Source organism: Babylonia areolata, chromosome 3 (assembly GCF_041734735.1).
Source record: "Babylonia areolata isolate BAREFJ2019XMU chromosome 3, ASM4173473v1, whole genome shotgun sequence".
NCBI classification, from domain to species: domain Eukaryota; kingdom Metazoa; phylum Mollusca; class Gastropoda; order Neogastropoda; family Buccinidae; genus Babylonia; species Babylonia areolata.
The window spans coordinates 14,991,401-14,998,047 of NC_134878.1; the positions used below are offsets into that span (position 1 = coordinate 14,991,401).

The 6,647-nt window shown below is 46.0% G+C and overlaps 1 protein-coding gene across 1 annotated transcript in view; it reads right to left on the bottom strand.

The window, feature by feature from the left end:
* The window catches only part of LOC143279760 (cornifelin homolog), an 8,428-nt gene extending 5,100 nt beyond the window's left edge, over nt 1-3,328 (bottom strand). The window contains exon 1 of the mRNA XM_076583889.1: nt 2,981-3,328. The gene's annotated coding sequence lies outside the window, so the exon portion shown is untranslated. The remainder of the gene's footprint in view (nt 1-2,980) is intronic.
* Between the last annotated feature and the right edge of the window lie 3,319 nt (nt 3,329-6,647).

The following is a 6,647-nucleotide window of genomic DNA, read 5'->3' on the forward strand; positions in this document are numbered from 1 at the left end:
ATCCATGCCTCCACAACTGCCTCTACCCCTGCTTCCACTTCTGCCTCTACCCCTGCCTCTACCCCTTCCTCTACTCCTGCCTCCACTTCTGCCTCTACCCATGCCTCCACTACTGCCTCTACCCCTGCTTCCACTTCTGCCTCTACCCCTGCCTCTACTTCTGCCTCTACCCCTGCCTCCACTTCTGCCTCTAGCCCTGCCTCCACTTCTGCCTCCAATTCTGCCTCTTCCCCTGCCTCTTCCCCTGCCTCTACCCCTTCCTCTACCCCTGCCTCCACTTCTGCCTCCACAAAACCTATCGAGCTCATCCACAGTCCACTCAAGATATATATATATATATATATATAATTCATATCAACTTCTGGCGCTGTAGTGTAGCGACGCGCTCTCCCTGGGGAGAGCATCCCGAATTTCACTCAGAGAAAAATCTGTTGTGACAAAAAGAGAAATACAACCCAACACGTTGATCAGGCCTTGAGAGCCAAGGACTCTGGATACGTTTAGTGCTGTATGTATGACAGTCAGTCCTGACGGCCGACTATGACCACTAGAACAGCAGACTGCCCTGACTATCTGGGCTAGAATTGGATTCTTGCGGAAAGTGTCTTGCCTAAGGTATATCCCCCACCCCTATCCCCACCCTCCACACCCTCTCCACTCTCTCCGCGGCTAAGAGGGGTTTTAGGACAGTCGGGGTTGGGATGCCGGTTCCCAAAAGCCAGCTAGTACCCAAGACTGTAGTGTAGCAATTTTGCCTCCTAGTTTGAGAGTCATGGTCATTCACAAAAGACTTAAAGCTGTAAATGATTTCCCATTGCAATGGAGAAACTGTTGATGATCCAGCTTTTCACTTTGATGCTGCTGTACGGACATTTATTTCGCCTGTGGTCGTTGTCCAGTCGTCAGTGCTATCGCTATCGTGTGCAATCGAGCGTGTGTAATTGTGCTCATGCATGCATGCTTTCGAGCAAGTGCCTTCGTGTGAAAGTGTGTGTGTGTATGTGCGTGTGTGCGTGCGTGCGTGTGTGTGTATGTGTGTGTGCGCGCGTGCCCGCATGCGCACATGTGAACGTGCGTCAAACCACCGCAACCTACATATATAGCTCACGCAGAAATGATTGTCCTTTTATCTTCCCTATAGGTCAACTTCCAAGTTTGCGGCACAAGCCCCGGTGAGATATTTTGAGATTAAAAGGGTTTTGTCTTTAATCATTCGCAGTGTTATCGTAGGTTTTGACTTCTGAACCTTGGACAGACCTCAAATCAATTTATTTTCGCTGATATATACAAAACTCGTCGACGCCCCCATTCTCACACGATAAAAACGAATTGTCTTCCAACTCCAGTCAAGGTCACGAAAAGCTAAAGCCTTGTACCTCGCGGGCGGGCCGCGGAACCTTCGCCTGCACTGATTAGCACCCTATTGTTCGCACACTCTCTTCTACAGACACAACGAGACGACTGAGAAAAGAGATCGGTGATTAGAAAGTTGACCCACTAACTTTGCGATGGACGATTTATTGCGCACCTGAGATCACCATGGTGTTACCACATAAATAAATAAATAAATAAATAAAAATAAAGATTGCAGACAGAAAACAGTCCAGTAAAAACGGATGGCACTGCAATTTCTTCAAGGGGAGAGCAATTCAGAATTCGCCGAGAGAAATTAGTTGTGACCAAACAACATGACAACAACAACAACAACAACAACAACACACACACACACACACACACACACACACACACACACAAATAAATAAATAAATGAATAAAATAAGTGTGGGTGTTAATCCAATGCAATGCAATTCACCATGATAATGCAATGCAATGTGTTGAGTACAGTACAATATTCACAGCAAAAGGCACAGCAACAATAGACATCACGATACAATAGTAACCAGTGACTTAGATCTTGCTGTGGCCGATGCGTGCATACTTAGGGACATAGACATAGACATACTTATCAAGGCCACTTCGTTGCTAACACGCCATGCAATCTCTTCCTTCCCATTCTCAGTTACACTTTAAGCTCAGTTACCGCTTGTCACGAGGGACTATGTGATACGCCCACTTGATTTCGTCGCGTCGTCTTTTTGCCGAATAGTGAGGAAAACTCGCAGAGCCAAAAAAATCTATTTTTAGATCAGTGGGGTTTACCCCCAAGGAGGCGTGTTTAATCAAAGAGGAAGTCAGCTTTGGCTCTTTACACGTTTCTCTCGTCCGTCCGTCTGTCCGTTCGTCTGTCTGTCTGTCTGCGAATGTCAGCCCCTGTCTGCCTCTGTCCGTCTCTCTGTGCGGCCTTTCAGCCTCTGTCTATCTGTGTGTTTAATTGTCGGTTTGTCTCTCTCTCTTTGTGCCTTTCAGCCTCTTGTCTATCTGTGTGTGTTTCTCTCTCTCTTTCTCCCTCTCTCTCTCTCTCTCTGTGCCTACCGTGCCACATATGCACACGAACACACTGGCACACACACACACACACACACACACGACACACACACGACACACCGCACACACACACCACACCACACCACACCACACTGCCCACACACCACACACCCACACACACACACACACACGAACACATTCTTAAAATATGCGTGCACGCGCACACACACCGATACACAGGCACAGAAGATGTAGTGGGGGCGGGGGGGGGGGCGGGTGGGACTCGGGACTATAGAGACAGACAAACAGCGACAGACAGACAGACAGACAGACAGAGACAGGGACAAAGACAAAAAGAGAGTGACTGAGATAGAAACACACACACACACACACACACACACACACACACACACACACACACACAGTATGAGACAGAAACAGACTATAACAAAATAAAATCGAAACAAACTTACGTAAAATAGATTATAACTCAATCAATCAATCAATTATTCAATAACTATAACTATAACTATATATATATATATATATATATATATATATATATATTATAATAAAAACTCAGCAGTCAGCCTACCTTATTCCGAGTCCGTCGTTTCGCACACAAACTTTTCGCCCCGTTTCTGTTCTGCACCGTCCAGGCCTCTACAACGTATACATAGAACCTATATATATATAAACGGCAGTATGTATTCAGCGTTCATTCGAAACTGAAACACACCCCTTCAAAAAAAAAAAACAACACCCAAACTTTCTTTCTCAGCCAAAATGCTTCGAGTTAGAACGTCGAGCAAATCGTCAGTGATCACAAACTGTCTGTGTGTGTGAAACTGACAAGCTGCGTTGAAGTCGTCTTGGGCCGGATGCAGCAGGTCTAATTTAGAGTGTTCGCTTTTCGTCGTCGTCCACACACACACACACACACACACACACACAACAGTGTCTGTTGTCTGACGGTCACACGCACCACACGTGACTTGCAACTGAGCAGATTGGGGCGTGGAAGGGGGAGGGGAGAGGGAAGGGTGGGTGGGTGCAGCAAGGTTTAGAGCTGTAACGATGCATGGTATTGATATGTAGAGGGTCTGGGGTTTAATTGCTTATTTATTTGTTGGTTTTGTGTGTGTATGTGTATGTTTGTTTGTATGGAATTTGGTTCTAGCTGATCGAAGTGATGTGTGTTGTGGTGTGATGTGTGTGTGTGTGTGTGCGCGTGTGTGTGTGTGTCTGTGTGTGTGTGTGTGTGTGTGTGTGTGTGTGTGTGTTTGTCTGTGGTGTGGTGTGGTGTGTGTGTGTGTGTGTGTGTTGTGGTATGTGCGTGCGTGCGTGCGTGCGTGCGTGTGTGTGTGTGTGTGTGTGTGTGTGTTGTGCTGTGGTATGTGTGTGTGAGTGTCTTTTTAAACTGGACAATGAATTTATTATTGTTGTTGCTTTGAAATGAGTACGACGACAGCGTTTGCTTGGGTTTTTTTCTCTTGTTTTTGTTTTTGTTTTTGTTGTTGTTGTTTTCCTTTTCAACCACCGTGACGAGATTAGTTATTGCTGACCGGCGCGCGCGCGCTATTGTGTGTGTGTGTGTGTGTGTGTGTCCGTGCGTGCGTGCGTGTGTGTGTGTATTTTCAGAATACCCCTCCGTCTCTCTCTCTCTCTCTCGCTCTCACGCTGGTGGGGGCACGACGGGTAATGGCGGCCAGGCAGCAGCTCGTGGCAACCGGTGCAGAGCATTTTGCGCTGTGGAGAGTTGTGACAGTCTGCTCTTAAGCATAATTGTGTGTATCTGTTTCATTATAGGTCAGTAAAAAAGAATTCACTTAAGATGGTGGACATAGTGACGTGGAGGGCCGCTATTGGCATTTTTTGTGGAAAGTCACAAGGTGGGTCAAATGTGTACCGGCATAAACAAGTGCAAGAGGTGAGCGATGGCAGAGGCACAAGACCGCATATCTCGTCTACCGATATTGTTGTCGCTTTTGTGTGGTGTTGCATCGTCATGGCATTGATTAACTCTGCATGTTGCAATGTGTGCGAAATGTTGTTTCTGGACTGTACATGGCCAGTCGATGAAGTCAATGTTAAAATACCAGGGTCATACACAGAAGATGTGTTGTGTGTCAGTGGCAGTGTCAATTGTCAGTTGGCAATGCACGTGACAGGGATTGTCTTTGCCTTTTGCGTGGAGCATGCAGTGTTGTCGTTGCGCAGGCTGCTTCTTAGCGGCGATGTTGAAACAAACCCTGGCCCCAACACGAACGGACAGTCCAACTCAGCTAAATGTGACACTGTGACAGGCACATTGACAGGTCAAGATGACGTGGTTAATAAACTGATGCAAGCCATGCAACAGCAGTTTGCAGAACAAACGAGACTGATACGACATGACCTCGGTGAAATAAAAGACGAACTGGGTCAAGTAAAGCAACAGTGTGAAGAAATAAACAAAAGATGTGACCGACTTGAAACCGACCACAGGCACATGACAGAGACAGTGACCAACATGACAGCAGACATTCAACAGCTGTTCGAGGACTCGAATTATGGAAAAGAGGAATTTCAACAACTTTCTGGTACAGTTGACGAAATGAGAAAAGAAATTGACCAATTGAAATTTGACACTGACAGATTGGAGGACTTTTCACGTAGAGATAACCTGCGGTTTTTTGGGATTCCTCAACAAGAGCCCAGGGAATCTTTTGACACATGTGCAAAGATGGTAGTGGACATTCTCAACAGCATTGACGAAGACAAAAACTGGACTGTTGACGACATTATACGAGCACACCGGACGGGACATGCACAACAAGGACAAAGCAAACCCATGATTGTCAAGTTTACTAAGTGGAAAGATAAAATGACATTGCTTACCAACAGAGACACAAGACAAAGACTGCAGGAAAGAGGGGTGAAGATTGCCAATGATTTGACAAGAGCACAGGCCCAGATTGTTGCCAGTGCCAGAAGAGAGGGAAAACGGGCTTATTTTCAGAGGGGGCAGTTGGTAATCGGCCCCAGGCTCCCAGATCCCCGAACCTTTGCACAAGTTGTAGGGGGAGGAAGTGATCGCAGTGCAGGTGTCACTGACACAGCACACATTGATCGCTCCTCAGTTTTGAGAGAAGATGGTGTGTCTGGCTCAATCACCCAACAGAACAAGTCCCCTTGTCTTGACAATACACAGAGAATGACTGTGACAGACAACACTCAGAACAAAATGAATGACGTGGACAGAGAGCCCTCTCCCCCTTCCCCACCCCCTGACACGCCTGGCACTCAGGGTCACAGTCAGGGCAGCAGTGCAGGTGGACGCGGGGGCTTCCCCCGTTACGGCGGTGTGCACGAACGACGCGGGGCAACGAGAGGCAGCGGGGATTCCCCGGGTCATGACGCGGCGGGTCATCCTTCCAGTGACGCACGTGCAGCACGTGGCAGGGAGACGGGGATGCACGCCTACCTTGGTAACCAGTCAAGGAGAGCTTCGACAGGTCCTGTTCGTGGCGGAGGGAGAGGGGGTGGCAGTGTCAGCGACAGGCACCTTCGCTCAAGCGGCTTTAAAAAGCCATAGGACAGGCCCGGCCATCCAATTCAATGGACATTTTTAAATTATAATGTGGAAAATTTGTGCGGAAAATTAAAGGATCTTTCTTTCGTGAATTATGTAAATAAATTTGACTTTGTTTGTTTAACTGAAACTTTTCTTGATTCATCGTTTGAGTATAGTAGAGTTTTCACAGATTATATAAAGTTTCATGCACCGGCTAAGAAGATATCTTTGCATGGTAGAAATTCAGGAGGTGTGCTGTTGTTAGTAAGAAAGAGTATCGAAAATAGTGTTAAAGAAATAAAGTTGTGTTGTAATAATGCTGTTGCTATAAGGATAGACAAAAAGGTGTTTGACTTGGATAAAGATGTTGTGTTAGTGGCCTGTTATGTTGTCCCAGAAGGAGGACCTATGTACAGAGATCAGGTCATCAAAAATGGTATTTTGATTTTGGAAGAAGCCTTATTGCAAAAATTTGAAAAAGATGAAGTGTACATTATGATAACAGGAGATTTCAATGCTAGAACAGGAAACCAGCAAGCTGAAACTGAAGTGATGACTAATTGCTTTGGTGATATAGAATATGATAACATTTATGGAGAAAATTGTTCACGTTGTTCTAAAGATAATACTACTAATAATTTTGGTAAATCATTATTGGAGTTATGTTTTTTGTTGGATATGACTATTTTAAATGGCTTTTGTTGTG